This window comes from Coregonus lavaretus (assembly GCF_964263955.1).
Source record: "Coregonus lavaretus genome assembly, chromosome: 2".
Lineage (NCBI taxonomy): Eukaryota > Metazoa > Chordata > Actinopteri > Salmoniformes > Salmonidae > Coregonus > Coregonus lavaretus.
Window position 1 is genome coordinate 84,236,860 of NC_139989.1, and position 21,806 is coordinate 84,258,665.

A 21,806-nucleotide genomic window follows, 5' to 3' on the forward strand; every position below is an offset into this window, starting at 1 on the left:
AAGGGAAGTACACAAAGTATGCTTCAAATGAAAACCGAGATGACTGCATTACAATATAAACAGTAGGCTATAGGCCTATTTCAATCATATTGAATTATATTCAATGTTCAATATATTTAGTTTTATTTTGCTACTTGTAGACTACTGTCTGTAATTTGTCTCAATATATATCATGATGTGTAGCCTAACATGTGCACAATGATGTGCCGAATCTGTGATTTAGTGCATTTTTATTGGGTAAGCATTAGAATAAACTACCTCAATATTTGCAGCCGTAGGTAGTAATATCTTTCTAGAAGCTGATCCGTGGTCAGTATTGTGAAATATATTTTTTTTTTTTACATTGGATAAAAGTAGAGACTCGGCTAGAAAAAGGTATATCATACACTACAGTTGAGGAACAATGGGAAAGTAATTCTGCTTTGAAAGATGATAAACTTGTAACCTCACTTTTGAGAAAATGGCCTTTGAATGTTTTGGTTCACCTACTGGAGAGCTCTTCTTTATCTACAGTGGTGTTACTTTGGCAGATAATGTCACCCATCTAAATAAATAGTATATATATAAATATATATATATATATATATATATATATAGTTAACTAAATGTATGGTGTTTTTGGTTTATGTCAGTTTCATTGTTTGTCATGCTATAAATGGTTATTTTATGGTTGTAAGTGGTAAAATGAACTAGAAAATGTCATATTTTGTAATTCTGAGTAATTACTACTTTAGTAAGGATATACTTTATTCAGTACTACTGCAGTTGCTAAATAATTCCAATAGATGGCAGCATTAGACCATGAATGACATTTCAGAAGGTTAGTTTAGTTTTCTCCCTGGATACACCACCACTCCCCCTCACAGGAAAACTCCTGCACACGCTTTTTATTGTCCCTTTCCACACTGCTAACGCAAGAGGAACGACTGAAAAAGCATTTAACAGATTACTGTGAAGTAATATAATGATGATTCATGTTTATTATTATTAGCTGTTTTTATGCTCATGTTTTGAAATTATACTTCATTACTATAACGATGATCAATAAGCCTGAACATTAATTTAGTCACCTCTGGTTGAGAAAAACGTATTTTCCTGGTACATTCATTGTCAGATGCATCACCCAGCAACGAGCACTCTGCCTTCTAGCACAAGCGAGTGGCAAGTTGAGGTACATTTGCTAACTGGGAGGGTTGCATGATGTAATTTATTGGTAGGCTGGAAGACGCACTCTTGTCTTATCTATTCCGAGGTTGTTTAATCGCAATATTAGATATTTAAAACTGCATGTATACTAGGGTTGAGGTTGGAGCATCTGACTAGTGATTATTTACCAGGGGTTCAACACCTGCTATAGTCACTATTTAATTGCTCTCCCAAAAGCATCACATGCCTAATACAAGATATATAGCTAACTAAAGTAATGACTGACCATTTTAGAAAATCATGGGACATATAGTATTTGGTTGCATGCTATTTTATGTAAATCATATTGCTGCTTGTTGCCTATAACTGATGCTTCGTGGTCTTATGCTCCCATCTATTGGAAATATTTAGCAATTAAAAGTTATTAATTCACGTACAGCCTTGCAATTATACATATAATAAAATAACAATTGGTGAGGCAGCTGAGAAATAAAGTGTATTAGATCTGCTGGTAGAACACTGCACTTGTAATGCCAAGGTAGTGGGTTCGATCCCCGGGACCACCCATACACGAAAAATGTATGCACGCATGACTGTAAGTCGCTTTGGATAAAAGCGTCTGCTAAATGGCATATTATTATTATTATTATTATTAGATCAGTCTCAAACCTGCCCCACGCCAATTGCTGGACTTTCACACAGAGGTTACTAGGTCACCCAATTCAACCACATTTGAAAAATAAAACAAATGTGTCTTATTATCAAGTGTTCTGTCTTGCAATTATACATATAATAAAATAACAACAAAATAATCAAAACGCTATTTAATACTATAATTGTATTTACTAAGATAATATTATTACTAAAGTAGTTTCTAAAAGTGTTCTAGGCTACCCTACCCTAGAATTAAGGGGTTAGGGTTACGGCTAAAATAGGTTATAAGTAGGGTAAGAGTTTCTTTATAGCACTTTGTGACATCTGCTGGTGTAAAAAGGGCTTTATAAATACATTTGATTGATTGTTAGGTTTAGGGTTTATATGGCAAAAAACAGTATGGGTTTATGGCACTCTTGCTCCTGCTTGTGGCCGTATGTGGGTACTACATAACTCATTCATGACACTTGCTAGGCTCATAATCTGAGTACTGATCTACAAATCCATTAGCTAGACCACCCGATTATAGAACAATCACCCCATTATACCCATTTGGTTTGCAACTCAGTGAACCTGCGCAGCATTCGCTCAATTTGATGCCTATGAACGAAGATTTCGATGCATATCAAATTACCCAGCAGCCATTTAGATACAACAAGTCGTCCAAAAAATGGTTATTTCTTAATTAAAACATTTCTTCTGGCTGTTGAAATCGGCCACATCTTGAAAAAGAGGACAGGGACATGCGTTTTGTTTAGATTGTACACTTTTTTCTTAAAACAAATATGGTTAACCATGACCAGAAAATGTTTAATGTTTGATGGCTCTCCGCCAGCCATCGCCTCTTAAACTGTGTCTCACCTCACTATAGGTGACCACAACATGTACTCAGGTGAACAGTGAGCTGCTCACCAAGTAGCCGTAACCTTGTTAATAATAAGTTACCTGAGGTAAACCTACAGGGTTAATGCAGGCAGGTCTCATTGATAACAATAGTGAAGCTGGCATTGTGACGCAGAACAATGGACTGGGAATAGAACGTTCTGAAGGCGAGTCGGTGTCACGGAGCTCAATAGAACTAATTGGAGCTGGTAGGGTGAAAAATGCCCAAACATAAGGCCTGTTTTTTCGTGATTACTTCATAACCAGGGACTGAAGGTAATATTATGAAACTGGGCTCCATGGCGGATGCAATGAGCTAATTTTATCAGAAATAAACGTTGTAAAAAATGTAACTTGAGGCGCCCCGAAAATAATATTCAAAAGGTCAGTCCTTGGACACAGAGGGGTTAAACGGTAAAGTTACCGTCCATCTAGTGAAGAGAGGAGAACCGGACAGAGGGAGCGTAGGTAGCCAGCATCCGTCAACGAGAGAGGGAGAAGCCCTCCACGGTATTTAACAGGTGGAAGAAACAACCAGGGAGCTCCATCGGTCCACAAGAAAAGCAGGCAGCCGGTGATGATGTAGTGGTAGCTAGGATAACTAGGATGCTGCTGGTAGAGTAGCTAGCTTAGCTAGCTGTACCGACTAGCTTGGCTAGCTAGCAGGTTGTTCGTCTGTCCATTGAGGATGATGACGAATCCGGTGAACCACACAAGATGAAACAAGAACAGCGAGTGAAAAGGATCTGGCTACACTCATACTGTCACTGACCATTACGCAAAAAATAAAATTGAACAATAAACTTCGGTGTCTCAACACTGTAACGAACTCCGTCGTTATTCCACAAGATCACCTCAGACCACTCTGCACGTAACTGGACAATATGCTTGGCGCCAAACCGTACGTGGACGCGGACAGTTCTGTACGGTGACGCGGACAGTTCCAGAACGCGAACATGAGCAGAGCAACACAATAAACTAATCCAAGTCTTTAAAGTCAGTTACATTAGTAATATTTTATTATGTAAAACAAAAATGATTCGTTTTTTAAAACAATATTTTGAGATCTGGGCCCATATCCAAAAAGCGTCTCAGAGTAGAAAATGTGTTGTATAATTGCTGAGAATAAAGCCATTTTAGTCCTACGTTTATGGGTATAAATTAAAGCTATGCATGAAGCCTCTTAATTCATAAGTGTCCCACCTAGTTGGCAGATATTTAGGACACCTCATGAGCTGTACTAACCAGTTAAGAGGTACCAGCAGGTGTCTTGATAATAGAAACATGCAGCGAGTCAGTGGTTCCTGTGCAACATGTAATTGCTTTGGAGCAGTGGTGACCTGTCATTCAGGGCAGAGCCCCACCTGTTTTGCAGATGCTCTTACCTAGAGCGATTTACAGCAAGTGCATTCATCTTAAGATAGCTACAGTGGGGAGAACAAGTATTTCATACACTGCCGATTTTGCAGGTTTTCCTACTAACAAAGCATGTAGAGGTCTGTAATTTTTATCATAGGTACACTTCAACTGTGAGAGATGGAATCTAAAACAAAAATCCAGAAAATCACATTGTATGATTTTTAAGTAATTAATTTGCATTTTATTGCATGACATAAGTATTTGATCACCTACCAACCAGTAAGAATTCCGGCTCTCACAGACCTGTTAGTTTTTCTTTAAGAAGCCCTCCTGTTCTCCACTCATTACCTGTATAAAAGACACCTGTCCACACACTCAATCAAACAGACTCCAACCTCTCCACAATGGCCAAGACCAGAGAGCTGTGTAAGTACATCAGGGATAAAATTGTTGATCTGCACAAGGCTGGGATGGGCTACATGATAATAGGCAAGCAGCTTGGTGAGAAGGCAACAACTGTTGGCGCAATTATTAGAAAATGGAAGAAGTTCAAGATGACGGTCAATCACCCTCGGTCTGGGGCTCCATGCAAGATCTCACCTCGTGGGGCATCAATGATCATGAGGAAGTAGAGGGATCAGCCCAGAACTACACGGCAGGACCTGGGCAATGACCTGAAGAGAGCTGGGACCACAGTCTCAAAGAAAACCATTAGTAACACACTACGCCGTCATGGATTAAAATCCTGCAGCGCACGCAAGGTCCCCCTGCTCAAGACAGCGCATGTCCAGGCCCGTCTGAAGTTTGCCAATGACCATCTGGATGATCCAGAGGAGGAATGAGAGAAGGTCATGTGGTCTGATGAGACAAAAATATAGCTTTTTGGTCTAAACTCCACTCGCCGTGTTTGGAGGAAGAAGAAGGATGAGTACAACCCCAAGAACACCATCCCAACCATGAAGCATGGAGGTGGAAACATTATTCTTTGGGGATGCTTTTCTGCAAAGGGGACAGGACGACTGCACCGTATTGAGGGAAGGATGGATGGGGCCATATATTGCGAGATCTTGGCCAACAACCTCCGTCCCTCAGTAAGAGCATTGAAGATGGGTCGTGGCTGGGTCTTCCAGCATGACATTGACCTGAAACACACAGCCAGGGCAACTAAGGAATGGCTCCGTAAGAAGCATCTCAAGGTCCTGGAGTGGCCTAGCCAGTCTCCAGACCTAAACTCAATAGAAAATCTTTGGAGGGAGCTGAATGTCCGTACTTCCCAGCGACAGCCCCGAAACCTGAAGGATCTGGAGAAGGTCTGTATGGAGGAGTGGGCCAAAATCCCTGCTGCAGTGTGTGCAAACCTGGTCAAGACCTACAGGAAACGTATGATCACTGTAATTGCAAACAAAGGTTTCTGTACCAAATATTAAGTTCTGCTTTTCTGATGTATCAAATACTTATGTCATGCAATAAAATGCAAATTAATTACTTAAAAATCATACAAATCAATTTTCTAGATTTTTGCTTTAGATTCCGTCTCTCACAGTTGAAGTGTACCTATGATAAAAATTACAGACCTCTACATGCTTTGTAAGTAGGAAAACCTGCAAAATCGGCAGTGTATCAAATACTTGTTCTCCCCACTGTAGGTGAGACAACCAGATAATACAGTCAAATATACAGGATACGAACATTCAATTTCAGCTAAACAATGGATATAGAGCGTTTTACAATAAAAATAATCTAAAATCTATTAATTAAACATCTGAGAACAGTAATATTGAAGGTATATAAGCAACCATTTCTGATTAAAAAACACATGTGAAAAATTGTGGAAATAGCATTTAGGAAATAAACTCTTAATAATTCTTAAACAAAATTGTCATCTCACCTCTTATCTTTGGTGTCATGTTCCCCAGAGAGACTCATTTTAGAGGCAGGGCCCCCCTCCTCTCTCTCCCCAGAGAGACTCATTTTAGATCACTGACCCTTAAACAGAGATCCAACATGTTGGTTGTAGTTAACACAGTAATTCTTGAATGTGAATTGTTATAATTTATTAATTATCTCTTACAAAACATTTACTAACAGACATATCGAAACAGTCAGGCTATTTAATGCAATCACATGAATATGTAGTTGTGACATCTCTTCTCCATGTTAACTGTCAATAATAATAATAAGTCACTGTTTGTTAAGGTAGTTATAGACAGTGCAGCAACACAAGGCCATGTCACACACTTATTTGTATTCATTAAAAGTCGGCCATTTATTATTTTTGAATCTGTTCTTTTCTAAACATATCTGAGAATGTAGACAGAAAGGCTAAAACAGGCTTGATTGATCTGGGGGGGATCAGTGATCTATACAGAAAGGTTTTTTGCAACAATTAAGAGATTTTATATTATGTAAAGTAGGCTAGGTTATAATGTATAACAGTTTTGTTGTTGTTGTGTAAAGCAGATCAAGGTCTATACCTCAGCAAGTGGCGACCCGACATTCATGGCAGGTGGCCTTTCCTGTTTTGCATGTTATTGTGGCATTAATACATGTCACATATCAGTTTGCTAACAACGTAAAACATATATACACGACCGGTCAAAAGTTTTAGAACACATACTCATTCAAGGGTTTTTCTTTATTTTTTACTATTTTCTACATTGTAGAATAATAGTGAAGACATCAAAACTATGAAATAACACATATAGAATCATTTAGTAACCAAAAAAGTGTTAAAGAAATCAAAATATATTTTATATTTGAGATTCTTCAAATAGCCACCCTTTGCCTTGATGACAGCTTTGCACACTCTTGGCATTCTCTCAACCAGCGACCCGTCATTCAGGGCAGGTGGCCTTTCCTGTTTTGCATGTTATTTTGGCATTAGTACGTGTCACATATCAGTTTGCAATTTTTTTTTAAATAAATAAATATATATATATATCATTGAGTTAATAAAGCCGCATACAAACATGGTCTCTTTTTTGCTTTCTTGAGTAAGGCAGCTCCAAAATGCAGGTGTTTCAGCCTAGCTCAGTGCTTTCTGTGGTGGTGGGGCAGCCAGCGGAAAATACGGAGCGCTGCGCCGTGATTGGCTCACTGTTCTGTCACTCATGGGGACACTACGTCACTGCCAAGTCTAAGGGTAGAGCTAAAAAATTCAAGCCCCTTGGGTGCTGCCACAGAGTTACATTAGAAGTGCCCATCCAAGAAGGTCATTGGCCACCGATAAAATGACATCAAATCACATTATATCTACAGTAGCTTTGATTGGACTGATCATGTCAACATCATACTTTCAAAATCTTAGCCAGCAGTCATCATCACGAATCAGGTCGACAATCTACAGGCAAATCCTTTTTAATCCTTGTCATATGAAGATAAATAATGAAGAGACATGATAGGACAGCTGTTGGGACTCTGCTGTTGGGACTCTGCTGTCGGGACTCTGCTGTCGGGACTCTGCTGTCGGGACTCTGCTGTCGGGACTCTGCTGTCGGGACTCTGCTGTCGGGACTCTGCTGTTGGGACTCTGCTGTTGGGACTCTGCTGTTGGGACTCTGCTGTCGGGACTCTGCTGTCGGGACTCTGCTATCGGGACTCTGCTGTCGGGACTCTGCTGTCGGGACTCTGCTGTCGGGACTCTGCTGTTGGGACTCTGCTGTTGGGACTCTGCTGTTGGGACTCTGCTGTTGGGACTCTGCTGTTGGGACTCTGCTGTCGGGACTCTGCTTTATGTAGGCCCTAACAGTTTGTGGTCACCGTTTCTCACCGTTATAGTGCAATGAATGTATTGTTTAGTGTTGTGTTGTGGAGTGGCTTTGCTGGCATGCATCCCCCTTTATTTATGTTTTGCCCCACCAAGATTGACATGCTAAAATCACCACTGACCTCAGCTATAGCCTAGATGACCAGCCTAAACCTGTTCAGATCAGTTCCCATAACGTTATAACAGTAACAGTAGCAGGAGCCTAGTCCTGATACAGATGGAGGTCTATACCTCAGCTATAGCCTACATATCCTAGATGACCAGCCTAAACCTGTTCAGATCAGTTCCCATAACGTTATAGACCTAACAGTAGCAGGACAGAGCATGTAGCCTAGGCATGAGCAATATGTGTATGTGTTATTTCATAGTTTTGATGTCTTCACTATTGTTCTACAATGTAGAAAACAGTAAAAATAAAGACAAATCCTGGAATGAGTAGGTGTGTCCAAACTTTTGACTGGTACTATACCTCAGCTATACCCTACATATCCTAGATGACCAGCCTAAACCTGTTCAAATCAGTTCACATAGGCTATCAGTAGCAGGATTGATCACCTACAAATCGGTTTTAAATCCAAATAACAGGACATGTAGCCTAGGCCAAATTTTTTCAAAACATTTCCTAAAGAGACCACCTGGGCCCGGATTCCCAAAAGCACCTGAAGGCTAAGTTAATCGTTAGAACCTTTGTAGGAGTATTGTTAAATCTCCAAGCTCTTTCCCAAAACCATTGTTTCTTTATTTTTTACTATTTTCTACATTGTAGAATAAGAGTGAAGACATAAAAATTATGAATTATGAATATGGAATCATGTAGTAACCCAAAAAGTGTTAAACAAATCAAAATATATGTTGTATTTGAGATTCTTTAAATAGCCACCCTTTGCCTTGATGACAGCTTTGCACACTCTTGGCAATCTCTCAACCAGCTTCATGAGGTAGTCACCTGGAATGCATTTCAATTATCAGGTGTGCCTTCTTTTAATATGCCATTTAGCAGACATTTTTATCCAAAGCGACTTACAGTCATGTGTACATAAATGTTTACGTATGGGTGGTCCCGGGGATCGAACCCACTATCCTGGCATTACAAGCGCCATGCTCTACCAATTGAGCTACAGAGGACCACATTTGTCATTTGTTCTTAAACGGATGAGGATGTAATTTGTTCTTAAAAGTTAATTTGTGGAATTTCTTTCCTTCTTAATGCGTTTGAGCCAATCAGTGCTAGAGGCGTCACTACAGACCCTGGTTCTATTCCAGGCTGTATCACAACCGGCTGTGATTGGGAGTCCCATAGGGCTGCGCACAATTGCCCCAGCGTCGTCCGGGGTAGGCCGTCATTGTAAATAAGAACTTGTTCTTAACTGACTTGTCTACTTAAATAAAGGTTAAATTAAAAAAGGTTGAGTCTCTAGATTCCCTTGCTGCTCTGGATAAATAATGAAATGGTTGTCATAGTGATTTAAACTGGGACTGGTTATCTCCAAACTCTGAGACCATGTCATTTGTTACATTTCACCCAATTGATAAAGGCAGCTAGAAGGCTGAACCCAGAAGACAACTCTAAATCAACACTTACTGATATTATCCTCAAATCCTTTCACTCATATTATAATGTATCTTTGTTCAACGGATGTCGGGAAGCCTATGATATCAATAGTGTAGCAAACAGCGGGTAGGGCGGTAAACCCAGGTCACTGGCGAAAAAGGCAAACACCCTACGCATCACAGCAATGGGAATTGTAACCTGACTCACACTGTCCCCTACAAAAGTCCCATGCTTCGACTACTCAGACCCCTCACACATCCAGGCCATAAATTCTGATGGCCTCACAGACACCATACTACTTCTGACACCAATGTAGCGAACAGCGGGGCAGGGAAGCGAACCCAGGTTGCATGTGTAAAAGGCAAACAACCTACGCATCACGCCACAGGCGCCAATTGGGTTAATTGGTTGGAATTGTGACGTGGCTCATTTAGCGAGGATCACTACACTATAGTGGAACTATGATACAATTACAGTTATCATATGAAATGTTAAATGTAGAACTATAATATATGAATATATTGAATTTGATTTGCCCAGATTCAGTTAGCTCCATTTTGTATGATTAAACTGACACGTACCTGTCTCAGTTGAAGTCGACTGTTAGGTCTGAGTGTTTTACTTCCATTCAGTACAAAAATTACACCAGACATTACATTTCTCTACCACTTTATAATAATCCATGGAAAGATTCTCACCTTGTAGCCTGAATTCACAACCAGAACATGTCAAGTCATTGAGATATCTACTGTTCTGCTGAGAGAGCACCTTCCTGATGACTAGCGCTCTGTATATTCTAATGGGTGAAGTCTGATCTGGAATGTGAAGCTAACTGAAATCTAGATAAGCTTTGAAAAAACAGTATATCTAGCTTGCATCATAGTCCACCCCTCAGGCTAAGTTCAGGTTTCAGCATGAGGCAGACATCAACAGCCGAGTTGTAGGCTACAACCTGGGTCGTATTCATTAGTTTACACTGCAGCCAACAGTTTTAAAATGTTGCAATAAACTTTTTTTTTTTGTGTCATTTAGCAGACACTCTCATCCAGAACGACTTACAGTTAGTGAGTGCATACATTATTATTCATACTGCCCCCCTGTGGGAATCGAACCCACAACCCCGGCATTGCAAACACCATTCTCTACCAACTGAGCTACATCCCTGCCAGCAATTCCCTCCCCTACCCTGGGCCCATTGTGCACCACCCCTCTCCCGGTCGCAGCCGGCTACGACTTTACTTTCTTTTTACTTTTCTCTTTTTTAAATTTGAAATTTGAAAAGGAATTTTCCCACACAGCAGGAAATGCATACTTGTAATGTATTCAAGGTTTAAAAAGGCTTCTAAAGTTTATAATTTCCACTTCAAAATGTCAGACTTATTTTGCTATAATGAAAAATGTATCAACCCCTACAAAAAAATTCCATTAATTATAATCCAAATAATAATTCACATTTCCTGTTGCTGCAGGATTATTTTCCTGCTGAGAGAAACTGGGTGAAATGAAGACATGGCATCTGTAAGTGCATTCATCTTACGATAGCTAGGTGAGACAACCACATATCACAGTCATATATTCAGGATACAAACATTTTATTCTAGCTGAACATTGGAAATGTAGTGTTTTGCAAACAACAACCCAAAAAATTCATACACATTTAAAATCTATGAATTAAAAATCTGAGAAAAGTAATATTAGCAATAAATTATATTTAAAAAAAACACGTGATTTTTTTGGGGAAATAGCGTTTTGGATATAAACATAATAAATTATTCATAAAATTGTCATCTCAGCTCTTAGCTTTGGTGTCATGTTCCCCAGAGAGACGCATTTTAGAGGCAGGGCCCCCCTCCACTCTCTCCCCAGAGAGACTCATTTTAGAGGCAGGGCCCCCCCTTCTCTCTCTCCCCAGAGAGACTCATTTTAGAGGCAGGGCCCCCCTCCTCTCTCTCCCCAGAGAGACTCATTTTAGAGGCAGGGACCCCCTCCTCTCTCTCCCCAGAGAGACTCATTTTAGACCACTGACCCCTAAACAGAGATGCAGCATGTTAGTTGTGGTGAACACAGTGACAACTCATTCTAGAATGTCAATTGTTCTCTTTTATTCATGATCTCTTAGAAATAAAACATTTACTAACAGACACATCCAAACAGTCAGGTGATTTAATTTAATCACAGGAACATTGTTACGTTCCCCAACAAGAAATAAAACATTGTCTCTCAAACAGAAGAAGGAACTAACAAAGAGTCACTAACAACAACCAAAACGAAACAGGTGGTTTTAGGAGGGGTTCTGAAAGACACTCATGGGGGTGTCCACTAGTGGTGGGAAACAGAGGCTTTCTGAACGCTTTGGGGCTTTCACCAAATTGTGCCGAAAATGCCATTGATAGATTTGAGTGCTAATAAACAATATTTAGTTAGAATGTGGGGTTCGCTTTTTGCCTCCAGGTTCACTATGTTTTGAAAAACGATGCATATGTGACTTTCAACGTGGCACCGTCATAGGATGCCACCTTTCCAACAAGTCAGTTCGTCAAATTCCTGCCCTGCTAGAGCTGCATGTTTGTTGATTTATGTAATGGTATATATTTTTATGCTTTATGTAATGTATTTTATCTATTGAAATATAATTTTGATATAGTTTAAAATTTAGTTTCATGGTCATTTATTATGTTTTTCAGAATCTCCAACCAAACTCTGAGATCAGTCTCTCCAGTACCCAGTCATCTGTCCATGAAGAGTGACATCTCTATTGATCATCCTATACATTTTAGTGATAAATCAGGGACCTTTGACCCCAGGTAAGTTACTGGTCAGAATTGATGATATTACTATTGAAGAGGAGAATCTTCTAGATCTGAAACCAGATGTATTTTGTGTATCTGAGCATATCATTTGTTGTTTATGTTACATATTTTAATACACTGAGTGTACAACATTTTCCACAACATTTCCAACGGAGACCATCAGGTTGGTAAGTCATCATACTGTAGCTCAAACCTACTGTGATGACGACCTAACTTTATAATAGTTCGTAGCCTACCCAGCAGAATCTGCCAGTCTTTCTTTCAAAATCAACACATTTATCTGTCTTCTAATGCAGTGGTGTAAAGTACTTAAGTAAAAATACTTTAAAGTACTACTTAGGTCGTTTTTGGGGGGTATCTGTACTTTACTATTTATATTTTTAACAACTTTTACTTTTACTTCACTACATTCATAAAGAAAATTATGTACTTTTTACTCCATACATTTTCCCTGATACCCAAAAGTACTTGTTACATTCAGTAAATGGTCCAATTCGCACTTATCAACAGAACATCCCTAGTCATCCCTACTGCCTCTGATCTGGCAGACTCACTAAACACAAATGCTTTTTTTAAATGATGTCTGAGTGTTGGAAAGTGACCCTGGCTATCCGTAAATGAAAATAACAAGAAAATTGTGCCGTCTGGTTTGCTTAATATAAGACATTTTAATTTTAATTATTCCTACTTTACTTTTACTTTTGATTCTTAAGTATACTTTAGCAATTACATTTACTTTTGATACTTAAGTATATTTAAAATCAAATACTTTTAGACTTTTACTCAAGTAGTATTTTACTGGGTGCCTTTCACTTTTACTTGAGTCATTTTCTATTAAGGTATCTTTACTTTTTCCACCACTGTTCTAATGTTCCATATGCGCCACAGTTTGAACAGACATTTTGTAACTGCGTAGGCTACAAAGTTACTTTCAATTCCAAATAAGGAAATGAAGTTATAACGGTGACTGGGTGAATTAGTTTTCCATTGGCCGGCTCCCCGGGTGAGCAGAGTTGGCACGTTTTAGACCATTCCATTGGTCCTTAAATTAAATATCCACTCCCCCGTAGCACCGGGCCATGCAAAACGAACAGTACCACTGTAGCAGGGCGCTGAGACAGAGTTCTGAACCCAGAGGCGTTTAGACTTCAGGGAACGCTTCAAGGTGTCTCCCCTTTACAACAGTAACCAGAGGGTGGCGCTAACAGTCAGTTGCATGCCACAGCAGTAACTCATCACATTGTACCGAATCTTGCTTCAGTTAATTTTTCTTATAGTCCTTCTTCAAGACATTTCTCTTACATTATTTTTGATAAACATATAATTTACTCTAAACCAGTTTTAGCTGTGTTTTTTTCCTCCAAAATGTGATTTACTTTAATAATTGTAAATAGGCCTACAAATCCAAAAGGTTTTAATTTGAGAATGTTTATTTGTATGACTCAAATATTAAACTGTCTTAAAATATCTGATGATTAGTTGAATCAGGTGTGTAAATGCTGGGCAAGAACAAAAGGATTGAGAAACCCTGAGATAAACATAAAACCCTATCATTTAAAAGCTCCTCCACCATCTTTACCAGACTGTCACACCCTGGTTCTGGGACTCATTATTGTTGAGCCAGGGTGTGTGCAGTCTATGTGTTTATGTTCTATGTTGGGTGTCTAGGTTGTTGTTTTCTATGTTTGGTCAATGACTCCCAATCGGAGGTAACGAGTGTCAGCTGTCGGCTCGTTATCTCTGATTGGGAGCCATATTTATTCTGATTGTTTTCCTGTGGGTATTGTGGGTTTTTGTTTCCGTTTTCAGTCAGGTTGACTGTGGACTTCACTAGTCGTGTTTCTTGTTTTTTCGTGCTTTAACTAAATAAAGTACCATGTTCGTTTCACACGCTGCGCCTTGGTCAATTCCTTCACACGACCGTGACAGAAAAACCCACCATAAGAAGACCAAGCAGCGAGTCAAGCGGCAACAGGACCCAGCTCCTAAGGATTCATGGACATGGGAGGAGATTCTGGATGGTAAGGGGCCTTGGGCACAACCGGGAGAATATCGCCGTCCTCGTGAAGAGCTGGAGGCAGCTAAAGCCGAGAGGCGGCGATATGAGGAGGCAGCAAGGAGGCAAGACTGGAAGCCTGTGGGTACTACCCAAGAATTTCTTGGGGGGGGGCTAAGAGGGAGTGTGGCGAAGTCAGGTAGGAGACCTGCGCCTACTCCCTGGACTGACCGTGGAGAGCGAGAGTACGGGCAGACACCGTGTTACGCAGTTGAGCGCATGGTGTTTCCTGTACGCAGGCATAGCCCGGTTCGGTACAGTCCAGCTCCACGTATCGGCCGGGCTAGATTGAGCATTGAGCCGGATGTCATGAAGCCGGCCCCACGCATCAGTCCACCAGTGCGTCTTCTCGGGCCGGCGTACATGGCACCAGCCTTACGCATGGTGTTCCCGGTTCGCCCACATAGGCCGGTGCGGGTTATTCCACCTCCCCGTACTGGTCGGGCGACGGGGAGCATCAAGCCGGGTAAGGTTGGGCAGGCTCAGTGCTCAAGGGGGCCAGTACGCCTGCACGGTCCGGTATTTCCGGCGCCACCTCCCCGCTCCAGCCCAGTACCACCAGTACCTACACCACGCACCAGGTTTCCAGTGCGTCTTCAGAGCCCTGTGTCTCCTCCACGCACTGGCTCTATGGTGCGTGTCTCCAGCCCTTTACCACCAGTGCAGACACCACGCACCAAGCCTCCTGTGTGTCCCCCGAGTCCTGTGCGTCCTGTTGTTGCTCTCCGCACTAGCCCTGAGATGCGTGTCCTCAGCCCGGTACCTCCTGTTCCGGCACCACGCACCAGGCCTACGATGCGCCTCAGACGGCCAGAGTCTGCCGTCTGCCCAACGGGGCCTGAACTGTCCGTCTGCCCAACGCCGTCTGAACTGTCCGTCTGCCCAACGCCGTCTGAACTGTCCGCCAGACAGGATCAGCCAGAGCCTTCCGCCAGACAGGATCAGCCAGAGCCTTCTGCCAGACGGGATCAGCCAGAGCCTTCTGCCAGACAGGATCAGCCAGAGCCTTCCGTCAGACAGGATCAGCCAGAGCCTTCTGCCAGACAGGATCGGCCAGAGCCTTCCGCCAGCCAGGATCCGCCAGAGCCGTCCAGCCAGGATCCGCCAGAGCCGTCCAGCCAGGATCCGCCATTCAGTCCGGTGCTGCCCCTCAGGCAGGTGCTGCCCCTTAGTCAGGTACTGTCCCTTAGTCCGGTGCTGCCCCTTTGTCCGGTGCTGCCCGTTGGTCCGGTGCCGCCCCTTGATCCAGTGGGGTTGAGTTGGGGGGTGGTCATATGGAGGAGGCTAGGGAAGCGGGTGGTGACTAAGGTGGGGTGGGGACCACGACCAGGGCCAGAACCACCACCGTGGACAGACGCCCACCCAGACCCTCCCCGAGACTGTATGCTGGTGCGCCCGGAGTGCGCGCCTTTAGGGGGGGGTACTGTCACACCCTGGTTCTGGGACTCATTATTGTTGAGCCAGGGTGTGTGCAGTCTATGTGTTTATGTTCTATGTTGGGTGTCTAGGTTGTTGTTTTCTATGTTTGGTCAATGACTCCCAATCGGAGGTAACGAGTGTCAGCTGTCGGCTCGTTATCTCTGATTGGGAGCCATATTTATTCTGATTGTTTTCCTGTGGGTATTGTGGGTTTTTGTTTCCGTTTTCAGTCAGGTTGACTGTGGACTTCACTAGTCGTGTTTCTTGTTTTTTCGTGCTTTAACTAAATAAAGTACCATGTTCGTTTCACACGCTGCGCCTTGGTCAATTCCTTCACACGACCGTGACACAGACGTTTGACTGATAACATGTGATAACACTTTGAAAACTGCTGTCTGTCAGCATCTAAACTCAAGCAGCAGTTCTACTAACTAGTAATATCTCATTCCAGGTATTCATTCTCTCACTCTGTCCATTAGAATAGATTATTGTTCAGAAATACTTAGAAATACTCACTTTATTTTTTAGTTCTCTCCATATAGCGTTTTCTGCTCTGTCGTCTCAAAATGGATCCTGTACAAAAGAACAACTTTACTTTCTGTTTCAGCTCAACCGTCTCCCCACCCTGATAATAAAGTGTTTTATTGGTATCTTCCACTAGATGGCAGTAAACACCTGCTGTAACTAGACTACGACTATGTGTTCGGTTTCATACATGCAGTTTCCCAGAGGAGGAGTGCTGATCTAGGATCAGGTCCCCCCTGTCCATCTAATCTGTTTCATTATGATCTAAAAGGAAAAACTGATCCCAGATCAGTACTCCTACTCTTTATGAATACTGTCACAGGTGACTCCTCAAGATGAGGCTCATAAGTTATATTCTTTAAGAATCAATTAATTTCATTAATTGAACTGCTTTGCCATGAACAGATATGTGAGGTCTTAACTTAAAGGTGCTATATATACTTCATGGTTATTTAAATGGAGTTGAACATTCATCCCATCAGATTGTGTATAGGATTTTATGAGTTCAGAAAAATGCTGACTTGGAAGCATCTCTCTGACCTCACCCTGCTGAAACACACCCAAGTAAAGACCACATAGCTACAGTTATATGCTTTTCTGTTTTTACCCACTTTTACAGCCAATGTGTGCACTGGCATCCATATGAATCAGTGGAAAATACAGACTAGTTAGCCATCTCCCAATAGATGGACCCCACGCAGAACTTTCAGCAATGCAGCATCTTCAGTAAGCGGGTATTCCAGACACTCTCTTCTTATGAACCAGTTGCTATTAAATGAAGGTTTTTGGACAGAAAACCTGCGGCTACGGTAGGATTCTAGGCTAATCTGGGCTGGCACCTCTGTTCCAAGATAGTCAGGAACAGTCGGAGGTGGAGGGGGCTGTGGAGCCATTATCCTGGCGGTGCTTGTGGAAGGGTGGGTAGGCTCTGCACACGGAGCTAACTGGAGCTCGGCAGCATCATCACTGTTGGGCTTGCCGGCGGCCTCGCTGGTTTGATGATGCTGCTGCTGCTCATCACTCTCCTTTGGCTTTGTTTGGCTACTTTTTGTACCAGTGTCTGAAGAAGCCTATTGTGGTGAAACGTCAGGAGTACGTATTTTTTTTAGAAACGTTTAAATGAACCACATGGATGCTAACTGGGGACTCAGCTAAAACTAGACAAATGCACCTTTTTATTTTGGTATTTTGGGGACCAAATAAATGTATACCAACAGTGGACAATTCCCAGCAAAAGCATGGAGCTCCAACTCTCTAGTGGAGAATAGAGGGAGTATTCCCCTTGGAGAATCCAGAGTGGCTCACTGAAGAAAAACATATTGGAGAATAACAACAATCTCAATCTGAAGCTTTAAAAAAAAAAGGGGAATTCCTCTGAAAATCAGGAACACCATTCTTCCTCCTGCCCCACCTATTGTCCCTGTATGAATATTAGTTGGCATCTAATTGAAGAACATACTGCTTTATAGATCCCAGCCTGACAAACAATTGTTTGGGCCTTACTTTGAGCACTTGCACTGGGCCTCCATTGAGTCTCCATGTGTCAAGCAGTACAGAGAAACACCCTCTAGATGACAGCAGAGGCCTGCTCTTGGATCTACCCTGTCTAACCACCAGTTTAGTGACCTTGTTCCATCAATATGTCCATAATACTTCACAACCGATTTGAGGTCTTGACCAGCAATGTCCCATTGGGCTCAACCAAGCCGAGAGTGAGGTTCTAGAAAGAGGACTGACTTTCATACCAACTCCTAAACAGGTGGACTGCAGGGAGCTCCGGAGGAATCTACACTTCTATCATAGAAGATTGTTTTAATGGATAAAGTGAATATCTTCTTGAAGCCAATAGACAATAGGATAATGGTAAACACTATGTTCCATTGTCCCACACAACACAACCGGAAAACACAAAGATGAATCCAGGAGATAGTGAGTAAACTACATGAGGATAAGTACATTACAGATAAACAGATGGTCTATCTTTTTGGGGCAGATTCTCCAAGGCCTAGGCAGTTTTACTTACTGCCTAAAATACATATCTCCTGAGACGTTGGCGGTTCCCTACGGCTGACCAATAGTAAGTGATTGTGTCTCAGAATCTTCCTGTATTGCTGATTATATTGACTTTTACATCAACCCTCTATCCCAGAAACACCCCAGGTATGTTAAGGATAGTTATGAATGCAGGGTTTATTACTATTGTATTACTCTTTATATTAACTTAGCTACTGACTTGTTCTATTGTTGTTGTCAAGAGGTTAACCTGCTAGTCAGCATTTCATTCCACTGTTAACTCCATGTATATGACAAATAAAACAACTTGAACTTAGAAGGGAAGGGGGAGGACAGCCAGAAAGGGAGGGGAAAAGATGGCCAGCTAAATTACAGTATGTGTCCTCAAATGTTCTGTCATCTAAACATCTCACATTAGCTGGAAGAACTGACAAATGAAATGAATCATAGAGGTCTTATAACTTATTCCATTCTACAGGTCCATTGTTTTGTCTCATGTCTCTTTATATTCACATACTGTACATAAGCAAGTGGCTAGGTTATTATTTTTTAAACTGTGTTGTAACTGAACATCCACTAGGTGAAGCCAGTGGTCCACTCTTGATTAGAGCCTTGCTTTGGCATGTCATTTCATGGTTCTGAGATACTTAGAGACATTTCACATAAAATTGAAATTTGTTTGGTAATAACAGTAGGATAAATACATATGACACTTGGGGGACCCCATGTGTACATACAGTTCCCTTGTGTGTAAGGGACTCCCTAGATGAGCAAACTGTTAACCATTAAAATATGGATAGCTGAGAACTCTTTCTAAAAGGGTAAACAGGTTTACAAAACAGTTGTTTTAAAGAAACACCACACACTCACACACACGCTCACACACACACACATACACACACAACCCAAAGAACCAGTGGCTCTTGTGTAGAGAGAGAGAGAGAGAGAGAGAGAGAGAGAGAGAGAGAGAGAGAGAGAGAGAGAGAGAGAGAGAGAGAGAGAGAGAGAGAGAGAGAGAGAGAGAGAGAGAGAGAGAGAGAGAGAGAGAGAGAGAGAGAGAGAGAGAGAGAGAGAGAGAGAGAGAGAGAGAGAGAGAGAGAGAGAGAGAGAGAGAGAGAGAGAGAGAGAGAGAGAGAGAGAGAGAGAGAGAGAGAGAGAGAGATAGATAGATAGATAGATAGATAGATAGATAGATAGATAGATAGATAGATAGATAGATAGATAGATAGATAGATAGATAGATAGATAGATAGATAGATAGGTAGGTAGGTAGGTAGGTAGGTAGATAGATAGATAGATAGATAGATAGATAGATAGATAGATAGATAGATAGATAGATAGATAGATAGATAGATAGATAGATAGATAGATAGATAGATAGATAGATAGATAGATAGATAGATAGATAGATAGATAGGTAGGTAGGTAGGTAGGTAGGTAGATAGATAGATAGATAGATAGATAGATAGATAGATAGATAGATAGATAGATAGATAGATAGATAGATAGATAGATAGATAGATAGATAGATAGATAGATAGATAGATAGATAGATAGATAGATAGATAGATAGATAGATAGATAGGGGAGGGACGGAGAAAGAAAGAGAGAGCTGTAATTCATTGAAGGTAAATACAATTTTCTTTCAAACCTTTTATTTTCTTCTAAATTGTTACTTCAGAAATGTAAGCATACATATACAAATTATTAAAGTGCACTATACAATATTGAATATTAAACTATGACACTAATGTTTACTACTAAACCTATGTATCATAAACGTTATTATTACACAAAACTACACCTTACTAAACAATAAATGTATAATTATTATAATAATGTTTTTCTTTTGTAACCCGACACCCACATCAGTCTCCAAATCCCCGTCTTCAAGCTGTGAGGGACTCAGACGTTGCCTCTTCCACCAGGCTCTCCATGGCCTTCAAGGTTTCACATGTTTTCTTTTCCATGATAGATCAACCTTCTTGCTGATAAGCCCACGTTTTGTCTTGAGAACAGAAGGGACCATCTTCGTAAATGTTCACGATGGTGGAAAAACTGTTGCACTTGTTTCATCATATCAAGCACCTTAAACCAATCTCGCCACTTGAAGCTAAAGACAGGCACAAAATAGTTGACCTCTGTGCAAGCATTTGAAAATACATACGAACTAACAGATTGGGTGGCATTTGCGCTGTCGAATTCAGAACAACTTAAAATTGTCACTTTGGAGTCTGGACTCTACGCTACTGAAGAGATTCGTATGACTTTCAAATCATCTGGCCCACAGACTTCCTCTTCCAGTGCGTACCCAGGCAGGGATGTTCCATTCAGGGCCGTTTAGATCTGACATAGAGCAAGTCTTATCTTAAGACATTCCCTCATGAGAAACGCAGGAGAAAAACTCCCGGTTTTTGGCTGAAAAAGGTTGTTGAGACAGCTGTGTGTGAAAATCTTCACTGTTGAATCGTCCGGTTGGCCTCCACTCATATCAATCCCGCCATTAAAACAATCAGGTGCATCACAAAGAATGGCATCGATGATTTTGTCCTTGTGGCCCAGACATGAAGGACACAATACACCTAGAATTGGTCTAGGAGACGTGTTTTCTGGAGTTTTCTGTGGTTGATCTCTCTTGAGGTTTCTTGTCGCTCGTAGTGTTCACAGGACAAGTCTAACACTTACTTATACTCAGGCAGACCTACCCAGAAATTACTTTTTCATTCTACAAGGGGTCACAAGCTCACTACACAGCAGCTCCATAAGTTCACTACAAAAAATTCCCAACTGTTTCAAATTTTTCAAACAGTTCAAACTTTAAGTTCAACTAGGTCAGTAGACGACACATCAATCACCAGGCCATTACTTTTTATTTCAAACATGTTGTAGAGGGTTCTTTGCACAGTGCTGATATTCTCTTATTCTTAAACAAACTTTAAACTTTAGAAAATGACACAGACAACGGCTTCTGAGTATATGTAAAATATCCTTAGTTATGCAATTGCAGGCAGAAGTTAATACAGAGTCAACAGGATTTGTATAGCTCTTCATAAGTTCTGCAAATTGTCCAAAACAATCTCTGCTTTTCATCCAAGCACGCCCCTCCCTGGCAGATCAGGAGCCACCATGTTTTCTTCTTGTGGCTGTGTGGAAGCAACGAGAAATTGAAACAATCCAGGTCTACCTGTTCCTCCAGTTGATCTCTATCCCATGTCCTTGACTACACGCCCAGACCAGCTGCAGGGAGCTAGAGGGAACCATCCTTACCAAAAGCACAGCATTGGTAGTTAAGAAATGTCTCTGCTATTGTTAAGCATATTAATTGTTAACTATTAATATTTAACAAATCAGGTAAATATGTGCTCTTTCTCTCACAGCATAATAGATCATATATTCCTCATCAATGTGCTTTACTTCAAAGAAACAGCTGCACTATCAAGTTACATAAGCACACACCCTAAATAGTGAAGAGAACGTCCGGACAGGATGTCCTTAAAAGGTCATAAACACAGGACACAGGAAAACTCACCAATCACTTTTTGACAGCAACCGTCTACTATATTCTCTCTCACAGGAGTCTGTGAAACAAGACAGTTGGAGATTGAAACATTGTATGTGTATTCC

General features: G+C 41.3%; 1 long non-coding RNA gene across 1 annotated transcript in view; it reads right to left on the reverse strand.

The window, feature by feature from the left end:
• Positions 1-16,172: 16,172 nt before the first annotated feature.
• The window catches only part of LOC311142441, a 1,015,744-nt gene continuing 1,010,110 nt past the window's right edge, over positions 16,173-21,806 (reverse strand). Inside the window, exon 5 of the long non-coding RNA XR_014614311.1 lies at positions 16,173-16,217. This is a non-coding gene — a long non-coding RNA (uncharacterized lncRNA). The remainder of the gene's footprint in view (positions 16,218-21,806) is intronic.